Source organism: Callithrix jacchus, chromosome 16 (assembly GCF_049354715.1).
Source record: "Callithrix jacchus isolate 240 chromosome 16, calJac240_pri, whole genome shotgun sequence".
In the NCBI taxonomy this organism is placed as follows: Eukaryota; Metazoa; Chordata; class Mammalia; order Primates; family Cebidae; genus Callithrix; species Callithrix jacchus.
Window position 1 is genome coordinate 9910086 of NC_133517.1, and position 17729 is coordinate 9927814.

Consider the following 17729-nt stretch of genomic DNA (forward strand, 5'->3'; position numbering starts at 1 on the left):
TTAGCCATTTGGACCTTCCTGTATATTGTCCTCAATTTGTAGAGTTGTGACACAATGCTACTTTTCAGATCCCAGAACACCTCAAATGACACCACATGCTGCTCCACTAGACTCCTAAACCTTGCTGTGGCTCCTAGTCTTAGTTTGGAGAGCCATGGTGGTTCTCAGCCACCCTTAGTGTATGTGAGACAGACACCCCAGCCAGTTTATAGTGGAGCCACAGAAAAATGAGAGACTTAATGAGGCTGTGTGAGGACACTGGGCATATGAATTGTAAAGAACTGAACCCGTGTGTTCTGGCTTCAACATTTCTCCCAATCATCCAGGTGTGCACCCACTCAGGACTCAACTTTCCCTTTGTTCACTGATGCCTGTCAAGTGTCTTTAAATAAGCTCCCATAGGTTAGGGAGGTCTAGCTCTTAGCTTTACAGATTCAATGAAAGGCTTCACATGACTGATTATCTCTGAGAAATCAACCCTAATTTCATGGGATTGAAAATATTACAGATTTTATAATGTCTTCACATTTCAGTCCATATTTATTTTATGAATATGCTCCACAATTTTATTCACTTTCTCTTATTTTGAATATGTGTTTGTATTTCAGTCCACCTTTATTCTGCAATCTATGCTGCAAATTATTTTATTACTTTTAAACTCTCTCTCTCTTTTCTGAGATATGGGTACATTTTACTGTACAATTCTGCCTTCTCTATCTCCTGGATTATTCTTTCACATGTAAATAGGTTTTGCACTATCCACTCCGTAAGTAATTTATTCTGCCTTTTACTTTGTAGTTTGCTATATACATTGGTTTATTACACTTTGTGTTTCTGTAACAGAATTCCTGAGGTTAGGTATTTTGTAAAACAAAGGAGTAAATGCCCACAATTCTGGCTACTGAAAGTCTAAGATTGGGCAGGTGGACTTGGTGAGGGACTCAGGCTGAGTTCATTTATTCCAGGAAGTGGAGGAGCAGGCAGGTCCAAAGACAGAGAGAAAAAGCAAGAGGGAGAAACCAGGAAGACAGACTGTTTTTAAACGACTTGTTGTCTTAGGAACAAACTCATTCCTGCTGAAGCTAACCTTCACCATCCCATATCACCCTAACAATATGAAGGCATTCCCATGACCCAAAGACTTCCCAGTAGGTCCTACCTCTAAACACTGATAAATTGGAGGTCAGTTTCAACATGGGATTTCACAGAGAAGAGCCAAACCGTAGAACATACGATAGTTTAAATGATGGCAGTCTACATCACTTTAAATTTTATTTTCTCCTTCCCTATCACTTTATCTTTTTTTTATATTGAAGATCCAGGGGAAGTTTCAAAGCCAGCACTATGAAATAGAATTTTGCTGTAATTATTTAAAAACTAAACATAATGATACTTTCTTAGACTGTGAATCTGGGATTCAATCTATTTCTTGATTTTGTTGACATTTGTCACTTAGAATTTGCATTCCATTATGTTCTTGGAAACTTCAATGCAATATTTCTTTATATTAGCTCTTTTATTTGTTCATATATTTGTGTGTTTTCTACACATGTAGTATGTACTATGTTCTAAGCATTGCATTGGAAAGTAAGAATATAGTAGCAAATAAGACACATTCTGGCCTTACCATTGTAGAATGTACAGTCTAATAGTAATAAGTATCTATAAATTGAATGAGAGTTTGTTGGATATTATAAGGAGCGAGCATAATACCATTAGAGTGTGTAATAATAACTGTCTTGTCTACAGAGGATGGAAGGAATTCCCTAAAAAGCTTTTGTTTGAGGTTTTCTGAAAAGTAATGAATGATTAGGATTTAGAGACATAATCTGGCAGATACCTGGATCTATCCATCTAGATCAGACTTCAAGAGTAAACTGAGACCTGCAGTGAGTTCAGTAACTGAGATATTCAGGACTTTATTCTCCTACCCCAACCTGGTTCAAATATGTGAGTTAAACACATTGTTTACAGTGTGAATGTCTTGGATAAATTATGTGAAATGCCAAAAACAAGACAAAAAGAACCACATATTGTATCATTTGATTTGCATGAAATCTCTACAATACACAAGTCCATAAAGATCTAAAGTATATAAGGGGTTTCCAGGTGGGTAGGGGGTGGTGGAGCTGAAAAGAATAAAGAATAACATTAAAGGTTATTTGGTTTTCTTTTGGGGCACAGAAATTGTCCTGGAATCAGATAGTTATGATTGTTGCACGCATGTTTATTTAAATAATAAAAAATTGATAAACAAATGTATATAGGCAATGTGCTTATCCCATTTCATACCCACACAACAATTTTGTTGAATCTCAAGCTATAATGAATGCAAAGACAGTCACACATTGTCCTGCTGTCTCACAAGAGAAGGTTTGGGATGGAAGTTTCTTTGAACAGGCATGTTCACCAAGAAATCATCTGAAACCAGACTATCATGGGGAGCCAAGACAAAAGAACGGTGTCAGAAAAAAATAGAAAAAAAGCTATGTATGAGGGAAGCTGTACAAACATCATGAAATGTCTCAACTATGTTGTCATAATCTGGAAACACCCCAACCCATCCCAAAAGTCTTTGCACATAATGAGTTAAGTTTAGGAAGGTGGAGAGGCTATAAAGTTTGTTTTTCTTTTAAAAAAAAAAAAACAGTGCTCACCATGTTAAGGCTGATATGGAACTCCTGACCTCAGGTGTTCCTCCCTCCTCAGCCTCCCAAATTGCTGCTATTACAGGTATGAGTCACCGCTCCTGGCCAGTTGATAATTGTTTTTAATTGTGCACCAAAATTTACTTTAGAGTCTGTACTGCAATTTTCATTTATTTTTATACACGTATAACTTTGATTGAATATAAAGTTATAAGTTGGAGCTTGGCACAGCAGCTAGAGTCTGTCATCTCAACACTTTCAGGGGTCAAGGCAGGAGGATCACGTGAGCCTGGAAGTTTCACTTGTGGGCTTGGAGAAAGAGTGCATGGTTCTATTGAGTGGTGAAAGTAGCTTTCAGCAGATAAATGGGGTGGCAGAGGAGGATGGAGTGGGAAGGTGGCCTTCCCCTGCAGCACAGCCTCTCAGCAGCAGGGCTCACCTCCAGCTGCTCTCAGCTGAATTCCCTGTCACCCAACATTGATGACCTGCTGCATCTGCTGGTGCCTGTCGGTGTGCTCTTCTTCTTTAGAGCCAAGCTTCCGTAGAGGCTTACAGGGTTCTAACACTGTACAGTTTGTTGAATCTATTTTTCAGAATATCAACTGATTATAAATGTGTATGTGTGTGTGCATACATATGTATATATGTGTATATATGTATGTATATATATAAACAACAAATCATCGACACTTTTTCACTTCTAAAATACTTTCCCTTTCTCCATCCTGCTGTTTCCTCTGGTGACTTTCTCATTATGCAGGAAACAACACTTTATCTTTCACCTACTCTGGATTTACAGTCAAAAAATAAAAATTAAAATAAACAGAAACAGATTCTTGTTTCCTTTCATTTTTTTTTTTGTTTATTTACTTATTTTGGTTTTTGCCTCTTCTCTTTTTTTAACATTGTTTTTGAATCTGTCAAGTAAAATCACTTAGCAAGGCAACATAATACATGACTACCTAAGGTGGGGAGTGAAAGTGGATCCAGGAATAAGTACTATTGATATCTTCATCATGTATGCCTTCAATAAACAGTAGGTCCTACTTGGTATTTGTGGAGACTGAAAGAACACCTGCTAAAATGTTTACCTGTGTAATATGTCTCCAAACACCTTTAAAAAATAGCTAAAATGCTTTATGCTTTCTCCAAAATGAATCTTCCACTAACTTCAGTGTGAGATCTGGTGGCAGCTTATGAAAATATTATTTTCCTGCCATTTTCCCTTCAGGAAAGCATTTTACGTTTCTTCTCTAATGAAAAACCTAGTTTATCATATTGCCATAAATTAATGTCCTGATAAAAATCTGAGTTTTGAAGACATTCTTTATATAAGTGAAGAGAAAAAAGACCCAGAAAGTCTATTTTCCACAGTAACCATGAAGAATCTACTCGGTCATCTTCCCTGGGCCCTATTACAAAAGTGAGTGGATGAAAAAAAAATATTTAGATTCCCAAACTCCCAACCTTGCCATGTCTCCAAATTAACCTAATGTAAATGAATCACTCACTATTTTATAAATGTTCAAAAAAGCAAAATATGTTATTGACTTTAGATGGGAAATATTTATTGGGGCTGTTACCTTGACGATTTCACATTTTGTGGCTGGTGGATAAAGTAAGAGAGACCTTTGTTCTGATAAAAATACAGGAAGTTGTATTAGTTATGGAAATGTGTTTCTGGAAACAAACCATGGAAATAAAAGGAAGAATGCATTTCAGGAGAGAGGAAAAACACCTATGCTCCTAATGTTCAACATCCTGATGGCCCATGGTCAGTCAGTGCCAGGAGTAGCCTCACATCTGGGTTATGGCGCATTTCCTTCAGCTCCTCATACATTCCTTATAAAATCTTCCTCCTATGGGTAACTCTGGTATTGCTTTTATTGAGTTGCTAAAAAATGCCTTTGCCCTCCTTGAGGCAGGCATGTCTCTGAACCTGGACCACTGTTACTGTTTATTCACCAGCAAAATTTCCGTTCATCCTTCAAGACTCATCCAAACAGAGTTGATCTTTGATTCTGTGTGCCTAATAGATATTTGTGGCAGTCATCATGTTGTACTGAGGTTGTTGCTTTTTGTCTGTAACTTCTACTAGATTGTGAGGTCTGGTTGAAGTGACAATGTCAACAAAATCAAGAGAGATTGAATCTCAGATTCACAGTCTAATACCATCACTTTTAGGTTTCAAATAATGACGGCAAAATTTCATTTTATACTGCTGATTTTGAAACTTTGCCTGGGTCTTCAGTATAAACAAAAGAAAGAGAAAGTGATAGGGAATGAGAAAATCAGATATAAAATGATGACAACTGCCATCATTTAAACCATCACGAATTCCATGGTTTGGCTTGTCCCATCAATTTCACATGTTGAAATTGATCTCCAACTGGGCAGCGTTGAGAGGTAGGGCTTACTGGGAGGTGTTTGGGTCATGGGAATCAATCCCTCACATATAGGTTACTGCCTTTATTTGTTGGGGTGAGATAGGGTGGTGAAGTTCAGCTTCAGCAGGAATGAGATTGTTCCATAGAACACATTATGGAAAAGGGTCTGTCTTCTGGTTTCTCTCTCGCGCTTTCTCTGTCACCACGTGATTTCTTTGGACCCACCTGCTCCTTCTCCACTCCCTGCCATAAATGGACTCAGCCTGGGTCCCTCACCAGGTGTAGCTGCCCAATGGTAGACCTTTAGCCACCAGAATTGTGAGCATAACAAACTTCTTTTTTTTATAAAATACCTGACCTCAGGCACTCTGTTACAGAAACACAAACTGTAATAAACCAATGTACATAATAAATTATTAAATCGAAGGCAGTATAAATTACTTATGGAGTGGATAGTACAATCCTATTTACATTAGAAAGAATAAGGAGACAGAGAATGCAGAACTGTATAGTAAAGTGAGACACTAATGTCTCCAAAAACAAAAGACTGAGAGTGAGAAAGTTATAAAATAATTTGGAGCATAGTTGCACAATAAAGGTGGACTGAAAAATGAAGACATGTCTTTGAAAAAAAGAGAAGGTTATTTTAAAAAGTGGAGCACATTCATAAAATAAAGGTGGACTAAAATGTGAAGATATTATATAATCTGTAATATTCTCAACCCATGAAATCAGGGTTCATTTCTCACAGATAATCAGTAATGTAAAGCCTTTCATTGATCCTGTTAAGCTAAGAGCTAGACCTCCCTCATCTATGGGAGCTTATTTAAAGACACTTGACAGCCATGACTGGACCAAAGAAAAGTTGGGTCGTGAGTTTTTGCCCACCTGGGTGATTGGGAAAAATGTCAATGCCAGAACACACGGCTTCAGTTCTCCTCACACAGCCTCATCACATCTCTCACTTTTTCGTAGCTCCAGTTTGAATTGGGAGAGGTGTCTGTCTCAATAGTTTAAGGGTAGCTGAGAACCACCATGGCTCTCCAAACTAAGACTAGGAGCCACAGCAAGGTTTGTGATCCTTAGGCGAAGTGGTATAGTTATGAGGGAGGTGAAGCTGGAAGAATACCCTTGGTGATACGGAATCTGGTGGAGATACTGCCGATTGTTAGGCGCTTGATTGAGTCAGTTAGAAGGGGGTTCTTTTCGTTAATAATCGAGTTGAGAAGTGAGGTTGTCCTATCAGAGCTAAGAAAATACTCTGGGTACTGTAGACAGCTTTCAGGGAGTTGGCTGTAAGAGTAAGGGAAGGGGCTGAGGCACTGCTTTATGTCATATTTCTCATTTCCATCAGAAGGTCTTTGGAGTAAAAGCCTGTGAGGAAAGGCATACTTGTAAGTGCTAGGCTACCAGCAATAAGGGAAGAGGAAGTGAATGGTAAGGTTTTGAGTAATGCTCCTATTTTTTGAATCTCTTGTTCATCGCTGAGATTATGGATGATGGATCTTGAACATATAATTAATATAGTTTTTTTAAAAAGTGTGGGTGCAGATGTGAAGGGATGCTAGGTGTGGCTGATTAATGCCAATTGTTACTATTATAAGACCCAACTGCCTTGAGGTGGAAAATGCAAAAATTTTTATGATATCATTTTGTGTTAGAGCATAGATTGCTGTAAATAAGGTGGTAATACGATGGCTCATGCCTGTAATCCCAGCACTTTGGGAGGCCGAGGCGGGTGGATCACGAGGTCAAGAGATCGAGACCATCCTGGTCAACATGGTGAAACCCCGTCTCTACTCAAAAATACAAAAAAAATTAGCTGGGCATGGTGGCGCGTGCCTGCAATCCCAGCTACTCAGGAGGCTGAGGCAGGAGAATTGCCTGAACCCAGGAGGCGGAGGTTGCGGTGAGCCGAGATCGCTCCATTGCACTCTAGCCTGGGTAACAAGAGCGAAACTCCATCTCAAAAAAAATAAAATAAAATAAAATAAGGTGGTAATAGCCCTTAGGCATGATGTAAAGGTTTGGATTAATGGGTTATTTTCTATGAAAGGGTAGAGGGGGATAAGCAGGAAAAGCCCTGATGCAACTATAGTGCTGGAGTGGAGCAGAGCTGAGACTGGCGTTGGGCCTTCTACAGCAGATGAAAGTCAGACATGGAGACCAAATTGAGCTGACTTTCCTGCTGCTGCTAAGAGAAGGCTAATTAATGATAAGGAGTCGGGGGTGAGATTTAGAGTAAATACTTGTTGAAAGTCTCATGTGATGGAGAATAAAAAGAATCATGCTGTAGCTAAAATAAAGCCAATATCGCCAATGCAGTTGTGCAGAATTGTTTGCAGGGCTGCTGTTTTAGCAGCTGCTAGACCTTATCATCAGCGAATTAGTAGAAGATTATGACTCCTACACCTCTCATCTGATACAGAGTTGTAAAAGATTGTTGTCAGTAACCAGAATTAATATCTTAATGAGGAAAATAAGTATATATTTGAAAAATGGATTTATGTTAGGGTCTGAACTTAGAGATCATATTGAATAATATCATGATAGTGTGACGCTAATTTAAACAGTGATGATATGGCGTGTACTAAATACTGCACAAATCTAATCATCTCTGTCCCCATCTTTCTTAATACCTTAAACACCATTAAAGAGTTCGGTGTTGTTTTCAAACATTTATATAAATAGATGTAGAAGATTCATATTTTAAAAAGCTCATTGTTCTCCAGAGAAGAACAGCAGTGCTTAGAGTTAGTTAACTGCATTCAGGTGACCTCTGAAGGTCAGCACTGCAGTGAAGGAGCTCCTGACCTTGACGAGTGCTTAACAGAATTTTTCTGGAAGAATCATTGTGGGAAACAATCATAGAACCCTGGGATGAGTGCAACTTATATGGAGAAAATTAGGTCTCTCTTCCTTTACAAATAATAAATCACATGACAAAAAAATATCTAATTATCTTAAACCTACTTAATGATATTATTTTTGACTCATTATTACTATTATTTTATGACAGGAGGTTATTAATGGTTGTTATTTTGTGTATTCCATAGTTGTTCAGTACATTTTTAAGAATTTTAAATATCTAGTATTTCCTGCAATGCATTTGTATGCATCGTGAATATATGGAATTCACGTTAAAATGTATCCATCTCTATAGGCATGTGTATGTGTGTGTGTGTGTGTATGTGTGTGTGTGTAATGCATGTATTAATTATGGTACATTGAATTAAGTAAAAAAGAGGTAATTTTTGAATATTGTAAATGTTGTGCTTTCACAACCTTAAGCTTTTAGACGTAATTTTAAATTGCCAAGGCAATGAAGAGATGAAAAATGGTGACACTAGAGGAAATAAGAAGATCTCTGAAATACCCTAGCTTAGAAATCAAAACACAGTTGTTGAGCAGATAAACGTATAAGGCGTAATTTAACACTTGATGCTGGTTGTCATTTTAATTGAGACTTTAGTCACATTAAACTATGAACACTTCCTGCAAATGGCTCAGACCTCTGAAAAATATTTGCAATTCTTAGATTTTCACTTTTTGCACTTAAATTCAGCAGTATTTTTAAGTAAAAGAGAGTAAGGTAAAAGGCTTCAAACTGCCAAAGCAAAGATTACAGTTTGTATTGGTCAGGGTTCTCCAGAGAGACAAACCATAGGATATAGATATATGCATTGTTCATATATATATATGTTTTGAGATGGAGTGTCACTCTGTCACCCAGGCTGGAGTGCAATGGTGCAATCGTGGCTTACTGCAACCTCTGCCTCCTAGGTTCAAGTAATTCTCCTCCCTCAGGTTCCCAAGTAGCTGGGATTATAGGCGCATGCCACCATGCTCAGCTAATTTTTGTATTTTTAGTAGAGATGGGGTTTTGCCATATTGTCCATGCTGGTCTTCAACTCCTGACCTCAGGTGGTACGTCCTCCGACTCCCAAAGTGCTAGGATTACATGTGTCAGCCACTGTGCCCAGCCTTCAGTTTTTTTTCTTTTTGTGAGGGTGGTAGTTATGACTTCCAAATTCTTACATGTATATGCTGGATTAGCAACCAGAAGTGCGTAATTTATCTTCAATTTCCCATTGTTAGACATTTACATTATTTCCCAGCAAACAAATCACTATACATGCATCTTTCCTCAAATATCTGACAATTTCCTTTTGACACACTCCCAGAAAGGCCTAAGGTCAGAGTTTGTGCCAGTTATTAGGCTCTTCATAACTCTGCCAAATAGCTCTCAAGGAGAAATGGAGACAAGCAGGAGGGTGGTGAATTTCTATTCACTTTTTAAAAATATTTTATTCAATCATAACATACATACAGAAAATTGTACATATCATGAGTGTACAGTTCACTGAATTTTAAGAAACCGAACACACCCACATAACCTTGACACAGATAATGAAATAGAATATTTCCAGCAGCCCAGAATCCCTCTTGCTGCCTTCCCCTCACTACTCTCTGAGAGGTTGGATTTTATTTTATTTTTATTGTAGACACAGTCTCTTTCTATCACCCAGGCTGGAATGCAGTGGTGGGATCTCTGCTGACTGCAACCTCTGCCTCCTGGGTTTAAGCAATTCTCATATCTGGGATTACAGGGGTGTGCCATGAAACCTGGCTAATTTTTGTACTTTTTTGTAGAGACAGGGTTTCACCATGTTGGCCAGGCTGGTCTCAAACTCCTGATCTCAGGTAATCCACTCACCTTAGCCTCCCAAAGTGCTGGTATTACAGGTGTGAGCCACTGTGCCTGGCCAAAAGAGGTGGGATTTTAAAACCCCAAGACATAGCAACCCAATTACATCTTTGGATTCTTAGTTTTGTAATACATTTTTTGGGGGATGGAGTCTCACTCTATCACCCAGGCTGGAAGGCAATGGTGTGATCTTAGATTACCTCCATCTCCCAGGTTCAAGCGATTCTCCTGCCTCAGCCTCCCAAGTAGCTGGGATTACAGGCATGCACTACCATGTCCTGCTAATTTTGAATTTTTTTGTATAGACAGAGTTCCAACATGTTGGTCAGGCTGGTCTCAAACTCCTGACCTAAGGTGACCTGCATGCCTCAGCCTCCCAAAGTGCTGGGATTACAGGTATGAGCCACCATGCCCAGCCAATTATTAATACTTGGATAAAACCTGGACCACAAAACATGATCTGTCATGTTTGCAAACATTTTACAGTCTGAAGTCTGGCTTGGCAAGTCATATGGGTCCTTCTGGGCAAGTTTAAGGGTAAAAGGAATGTTTTCTTTTTCATTTTTCCAGCTCAAATTTAGAAGTGTGAGAAGTGGCCACACATACTTTCTGTCTTTTTTTTTTCTTTTGAGATGGAGTCTCACTCTGTCACCCAGGCTTGAGTGCAATCACACGATCTCAGTTCATGGCAATCTCAGTCTCCCGGGTTCAAGCAGTTCTCATGCCTCAGCCTCCTGAGTAGCTGGGATTACAGGCACACCCCCACGATGTCTGGCAAATTCTTGTGTTTTTAGTAGAAACAGGGTTTCACCATGTTGGCTAGTTGATCTTGAACTCCTGACCTCAGGTGATTTGCCTGCCTTGGTATCCCAAATTGCTGGGATTATAGGCATGAGTCACTGTGCCTGGCCTTTTTTTTTTAATGTAGGGTATTGCTCTGTTGCCCAGGCTGGAGGGCTGGAGTGCTGTGGTAGTGTGATCATGGCTTATCGCAACTTGACCTCCTGGACTCACATGATTCTCCTGCCCCAGCCTCCTGAGTAGCTGGGACCACAGGCGCACCACCATGTCTGGCCAATTTTTTCATTTTTTTTGTGGAGACAGGGTCTCACTATGTTCTCCAGGATGGTCTCAAACTCCTGAGTTCAAGTGACCTGCCTGTCATGGCCTCCTAAAGTGCTGGGATTACAGGCATGAGCCACCGTAACTGGCCACTGCAGATAAATGTCTATCTTACCTTACTCCTGCCTCCTTTCTCCTTTTTGCCTTTTAAATTATTGTGTCTCCTCTATTCTCTGTTGTATTCCGTAATTATTTCATTCTGAAAGTCTTTCTTTTTATTTGTTATTACTATTTTTTTGAGTAGCTGGGATTACAGGTGTGGGCCATCATGCCCAACTAATTTTTGCATTTTTAATAGAAATGGGATATCACCATGTTGGTCAGGCTGGTCTCGAAATCCTGGCCTCAAGAAATCCAACCACCTCAGACTCCCAAAATGCAGAGATTACAGGTGGGAGCCACTGTGCCTAGCTGTTTCATTTTCCAGGGATGGTGTCTTTGAATACATAATTTTAGGCTGAGTGCAATGGCTCACACCTGTAATCTCAGTGCTTTGGGAGACAAAGGTGGGTGGATCACTTGAGGTCAGGAGTTCGAGACCAAGTTGGCCAACTTTGGCCAAACCCGACTCTACTAAAAATACAAAATTAGCCAGGCATGGTGGTGAGTGTCTATAATCCCAGCACTCGGGAGGCTGAGGCAGGAGATTCACTTGAACCTGGGAGGTGAAAGTTGCAGGGAGCTGAGATCACACCAGTGTATTCCAGCCTGAGGTACAGAGTGAGATTCCTTGGGGAAAAAAAAAGAATTTTGTTCCATATTATATTAAAATGTTTAGCTTTATTTTGGGAGGGTGAGGTGAGTGGATTGCTTGAGCTGAGGAGTTCCATGCCAACCTGGGCAACATGGTAAAACATTAAAAAAATATATAAATCAGGCTGGGCACAGTGGCTGATGTCTGTAATCCTAGCACTTTGGGAGGTTGAGGTGGGCAGATCACCTGAGACCACCAGTTTGAGACTAGCCTGGCCATACATGGCAAGACTCTATCTCTACTAAAAAAAAAAATGCAAAAATTAGCTGGACATGGTGGTGAGTCTCTGTAATCCCAGCCACTCAGGAGATTGAGGCAGGAGAATCTCTTGAACCAGGAAGTGGAGGTTGCAGTGAGCCGAGATTGCGCCACTGCACTCCAGCCTGGGCAACAGAGTGAGACTCTGTTTCAACAACAAAAATACCAACATGATCCAGGGTTAGTGGTGGCACATGCCTGTAGTTCCAGCTACTCAGGAGGCTGAGGTGGGAGGATCTGAACCCAGAAGGTTGAGGCTGCAGTGAGCCATGCTCATGTCACTGCACTCCAGCCTGGGTAACAGAGTGAGACTCTGTCTCAAAACATTTTTAAAAAGTTTTGCCTTCACATTTCTCGTAGCTGAAATGGTAGAATTACGTAATGTAGGTGTATCATCTAATTATCATCCAGATCAACTAATTATCTGATCCTGAAAACAAAACGAACACACAAGGACTCAAGATATATCCATGTTTCTTAGGATACTGGGAAGTTGAGATCTATCTGGAAACATTTTGGTACTATTGGCAGATATTATTATTATTAATTTTATTTGTTTTTTTTTTTTGGGATGGAGTCTCACCCTGTCATCCAGGCTGGAGTGCAATGGTGTGATCCTGTCTCACCGCAACCTCCACCATACAGGCTCAGGCAATTTTCCTGTCTCAGCCTCCCGAGTAGCTGGGATTACAGGTGCTCCCCACCATGCCTGGCTAATTTTGTATTTTTAGTAGAGATGGAGTTTGGCCAATTTTGGCCAGGTTGGTCTCGAACTCCTGATCACAAATGATCCCCCTGCCTTGACCTCCCAAAATGCTGGGATTACAGGTGAGAGCCATAATGCCTGGCCTATTATTATTATTATTATTAATATTTTTTGAGACGGAGTTTCTCTCTTGTTACCCAGGCTGGAGTGCAATGGCGTGATCTCAGCTCACGGCAACCTCCGCCTCCCGGGTTCAAACAATTCTCCTGCCTCAGCCTCCCGAGTAGCTGGGACTGCAGGTTTGCACCACAATGCCCAGCTAATTTTTGTATTTTTAGTAGAGATGGGGTTTCACAATGTTGACCAGGATGGTCTTGATCTCTTGATCTCAGGATCCACTCACCTCAGCCTCCCAAAGTGCTGGGATTATAGGTGTGAGCCACAGTGCCCGGCCTATTATTTTTTAAATGAAGTTTTTGCTCTGTTTCCCAGGCTGGAGTGCAACGGTGTGCTTGAACTTGGGAGGCGGAGGTTGTAGTGAGCCAAGACAACGCCATTGCACTCCAGGCTGGGTGACAGAGCGAGACTCCATCTCCAAAAAAAAAAAAAAAAAAAAAAAGGAAGGGTACAATTATCTATGTTGCAAGCTAGCCTAAACTAAATTCTTCATGGGGTGGGGAGCAGGTAGTTGAGGGGGCCCTTACTGATAGGCGCCTGGCTGCTGGGTGAAAGGGAAGGCAGGAAGGCGGGGGCGGTGACTCCGTACACTCTGCTTCTTTATCTATTTATTTCCATGTAGCTGGCTTAAAACTAAGGCACTGAGAATTGAAAATAAACCATCACATATAGGTTATTTTTCTCTGAGCTTTTCAGGCTGTTGCACTCACACCTTTTAAAAATTTAACCTTTTGGCCGAGGCGGGTGGATCACGAGGTCAAGAGATCGAGACCATCCTGGTCAACATGGTGAAACCCCGTCTCTACTAAAAATACAAAAATTAGCTGGGCATGGTGGTGTGCACCTGTAGTCCCAGCTACTCGGGAGGCTGAGGCAGGAAAATTGCTTGAACCCGGGAGGCGGAGGTTGCGGTGAGCCGAGATCGAGCCATTGCCCTCCAGTCTGGGTAACAACAGCGAAACTGTCTCAAAAAAAAATTTTAAACCTTTCTGTTATCTGTATTAATTTATGGAATTTTGAATATAACCTTTTAGTCCTGTTACCCATTTTGAGTTCAAATTGTTCTCAAATTCTCCTGTGTATTTGGGATAAAGAAAAGAAACATTGTTCTAAAGTTGGCCAGTGGGAGCCTCTTAAAGCTGAAGCTTACATCCTGTTCGCTTGCATCCATCAGTTTCCACCTTCTTTTCTTGTATCCATCAGTTTCCATCCTCTTCTCTTGTAACCATCAGTTTCTGTGCATTTCCTTACTTTCTGGCACAAAGGAATGATCTAAGTTCCTCCCTTTCTCTTCTGTTTTTCCTTCTCTCTTTTCTTCTTTTTTCTCTTTCCTTCTTTCTTTCTTTTCTTCCTTAATTTCTGGCACAAACATATGATCCAACCTCCTTTCTCTGTCTCTCTTTCTTTCTTTTTCCTTTGTCTTTCTCTTCTCTTTCTTTCCTTTTTCTTTCCTTCTTTCTTTTTCTTTCTTTCTCTCCTCTCTCCCTTCTTTTCTTTTTCCTTCTTCTTTTCTCTCTTTCTTTTTTCTTTTCTTTTCTTTCTTTCCATGGTCTGTCTCTGTTACCCAGGCTGCAGTGCAGTGGCATGATCTTGGCTCACTGCATCCTCTGCCTCCTGGGTTGAAGCAATTCTCTTACCTCAACCTCCTAAGTAGCTGGGATTAGAGACATGTGCCACAATGCCCAGCTAATTTTTATATTTTTAGAAGAGATGGGTTGTCACCATGTTGGCCAGGTTGGTCTTGAACTCCTGGTCTCAAGTGATCCACCCACCTCTGGGGATTGCAGGCATGAGCCACTGCTCCCTGCTGGTCCAGGTTTACCTATACTTGCCCTGCCCCAGTCATTGGATCAGAAGTTTCTCAAAGGAAAAATTTCAATGGGAAGTAGTACTTAGCAACAAAGCTGTACTGAAGTGCGTGCGTGCATGCGCACATGCACACACACACACACACACACACACACACACCTACTTTTAAACACCAGTGGATTTCTTCTTTTCCTTCACCAGTTGTGTATTTTTATCAAAATACAGATCAAACAGCAGGATTCAAGATTTATTACTCGGTAAACCAATTTACTTGCAGTTGTTTAGAATTTTCATTGGTGTCCTGACACTTTTATTCATTTGCTGCCTTATTTTAGAAACTCACCAATTGAAACCAGTATCACTCAACAAAACCCCAATTTGCACCCTATTTACAATTCTGAATCAGTTCTTTTCTGTATTAGTGTTTTTCTTCTTATGTGATTGTTTTTATAGTGGTCAATATCATATTTGGCTACCACTTTATTTAGGCAAAATGCACCTAAAACATGTTTATTAGTTGTTTAAAAATGTAAATCCAATGAAAAATTTACCTCAGAATTTGACTGTAATGTGTACATTAAGTTACTTATATCCATTATATTGTTATATGCATAATTTTTAATAATGCAAGCTTCAATTTAAAAACGTTGTTCTCTTGAATGTGTAAGTTATATAATTCATGAAGTTATTAAATCCTGTGACTTGGCATCTTGATTCATGTTTTCTTTAGCCCAGACTAGAGTGCAGTGGTGTGATCTTGGGCTCACTGTAACCTCTGCCTCCTGGGTTCTAGCAATTCTCTCGCCTCAGCCTCTGGAGTAGCTGGGATTACAGGTGCCCACTACCATGCCTGACTAACTTTTGTATTTTTAGTAGAGAGGGGTTTCACCATGTTGGCGAGGCTGGTCTTGAACTCCTGCTCTCAGGTGATCCACCCACCTTGGCCTCCCAAAGTGATTTGATTACAGGCGTGAGTCACTGCGTCCATCAATGCATTTCAGAGTCAAGGTTTTTGAAGTTTTAGAAAAGCTTAAGATAATCAAAAACAATAAATTATTTCAAACATGACATAAAATAATAGTAATGAACAGTTATGGCATTCATGTCAATGTGTAGTACTTAATCACTTTTTATATTTTATTTCAATAAACTTCTTAAAACAACTCAAAAATAGGTACTATTATGAGCCCCATTACTGCGGATGAGTGAAACACAAGTGAGAATTTCTTAAAAGCCTAATTTTTCACTACCTTTTTCCTTTAAGAAGGTCAATACAAATTTGGTGCTAATTGCTCCCTCCTTAAAGTTAATAATGACACTATTAATAGCAATATGAGTCATCATTCATTTGGTGCATATCATGGAAAACAGGTACTTTATGAATATTATTCCTAATCCTCACATGGTAGATTGTATTTGTAGCTACAATAATCTCTCCTTTCCACGTGCTCCTATGCAATGTGATCTAGTCATTCTCACATCAAGGAGATAGTTTCTTCAACCCCTCCAATCTCTATGCCCTCAATTTCGCCACCCCCTCCAAAATGGGTGGGCCCTATGACTACTTTGATCAAAAAACTACAGCAGAAATGACATTATGCCAGTTTCAGATCCCAAGTCTTAAGATTTTTACTGCTTCCACTTCCCGCCTCACAGAATATTTGCTGTGGGGACCTAGCTACTGTGTAAGAGATACGACTACTCTGGGACCACCATGCTGTGAGAAACCCACTACATGGAAAGGCCCAAGAGTCAGGGCCAGCAAACTATATCCTGTAGGCCAAATCAGGCTCATCGGCCTGTTTGCATTATCGTTATTTTCTAGCTAAGAATGGCGAGGTGGGGCAGCCAAAAGAATAACAACAGTCTGTTATAGGCAAAAAGTATAGGAAACTTAAAATAATATTTTATTGAAATTGTCATGCTCATCTGTCTACTTATTGTCTGTGGCTTCTTTCTTGCTATAATGGCAGAGTTGAATAGCTGTGACAGACATCATGTGACCCTGAAGCCTAACATAGTCACTATCTGGACCTTTACAGGAAAAGTCTGCCAACACCCATCCTCAGAGGATAAGAAGGAGAGGCCAAGAAGCATAAAAGAGCTTATACAGATAATTGTATTAATATGCCATACATCTTAAATCCTGTACCTCCAGCCAAATCAACGGATGCCACATGGAACAGAGACAGATTACCCAGATGAGCCCTTCCCAGATTTCTTATCAACAATACCAAAAGCAAAATAAATGGCTGTTTTAAGGCGTTAAGTTTTGAGTAGTTTGTTACATAGCAAGAGATAACTGAAACACCTTGCAACCACCCTACAAAGGAAGATGTAAGATGTTATCTAAATATTTAGAGGAGGAAATAGAAGCTCAGAAAGATTAAACAGCTCATTCAAGTTCACAGCTGACAAATAAGGAGCTCAGATTTCAACCCAGGTCTTTTCCATTCCTAAGCCTTACTTGTGATACAGTAGCCTCAGAACATTCAGCCTTTTCTCTACTGTCATACATTTTATGCTCATGTCAATCTTCATTAACTCGATATATGTGTACTGACAATTGTCACCACAGGTAAGCACTGCACTAAGCTTTGTGGGGAAATAAGAGATGTAATTCAGATGGAATCTGAAAATTTTACTTAACTTTCTGCTTAGCTAAGAAGTCCAGTGGTTATCATAATGTGATGGTGGATGAAATATTATAAATTCAACTTTGACACATTTACTCTGAAGTTGGTGGCCTACAGAACCCCATTGTAGGTAATAAAAGTTTCAGAAAAGCTATTTGTTTGATCTTATGTCACAGTTGTAGGACTTTTTTTTTAAGGAGCAATTCAGTAGTCAGTGAACAGATGACTTGAAAGCTCATCCTACCTACTTGCAAAGTTAGCTACACATCAGTGTTTTACTTCGTTTTTTCATTTCAGATTAACTGTCCTCTTTTATGTTCAAACCATATGTAACTGTAACTGAATGGAAGTTAAAAATCTGAAAATCATTAGGATTGAATAGCAATGAAAGGCAGGAAACGCAAGATTATGGAAAGTGATTTTGAGTGACCATGTCAAGGAATGTAAAGAAAACTATTGAAGGATATTCCAGGTTGTCTGCCAGTCTTTTTCTGAGGTCATTCCTGGAGATGGGTCACTCTGAA

At 39.9% G+C, this 17729-nt stretch overlaps 1 protein-coding gene across 1 annotated transcript in view; it reads left to right on the forward strand.

Moving 5' to 3' along the window:
- LOC100402966 (tripartite motif-containing protein 43B) overlaps positions 1-16896 on the forward strand; it is a 49778-nt gene extending 32882 nt beyond the window's left edge. The window contains exon 5 of the transcript XR_013528244.1: positions 16612-16896. The gene's annotated coding sequence lies outside the window, so the exon portion shown is untranslated. The remainder of the gene's footprint in view (positions 1-16611) is intronic.
- The last annotated feature ends 833 nt before the right edge of the window (positions 16897-17729 follow it).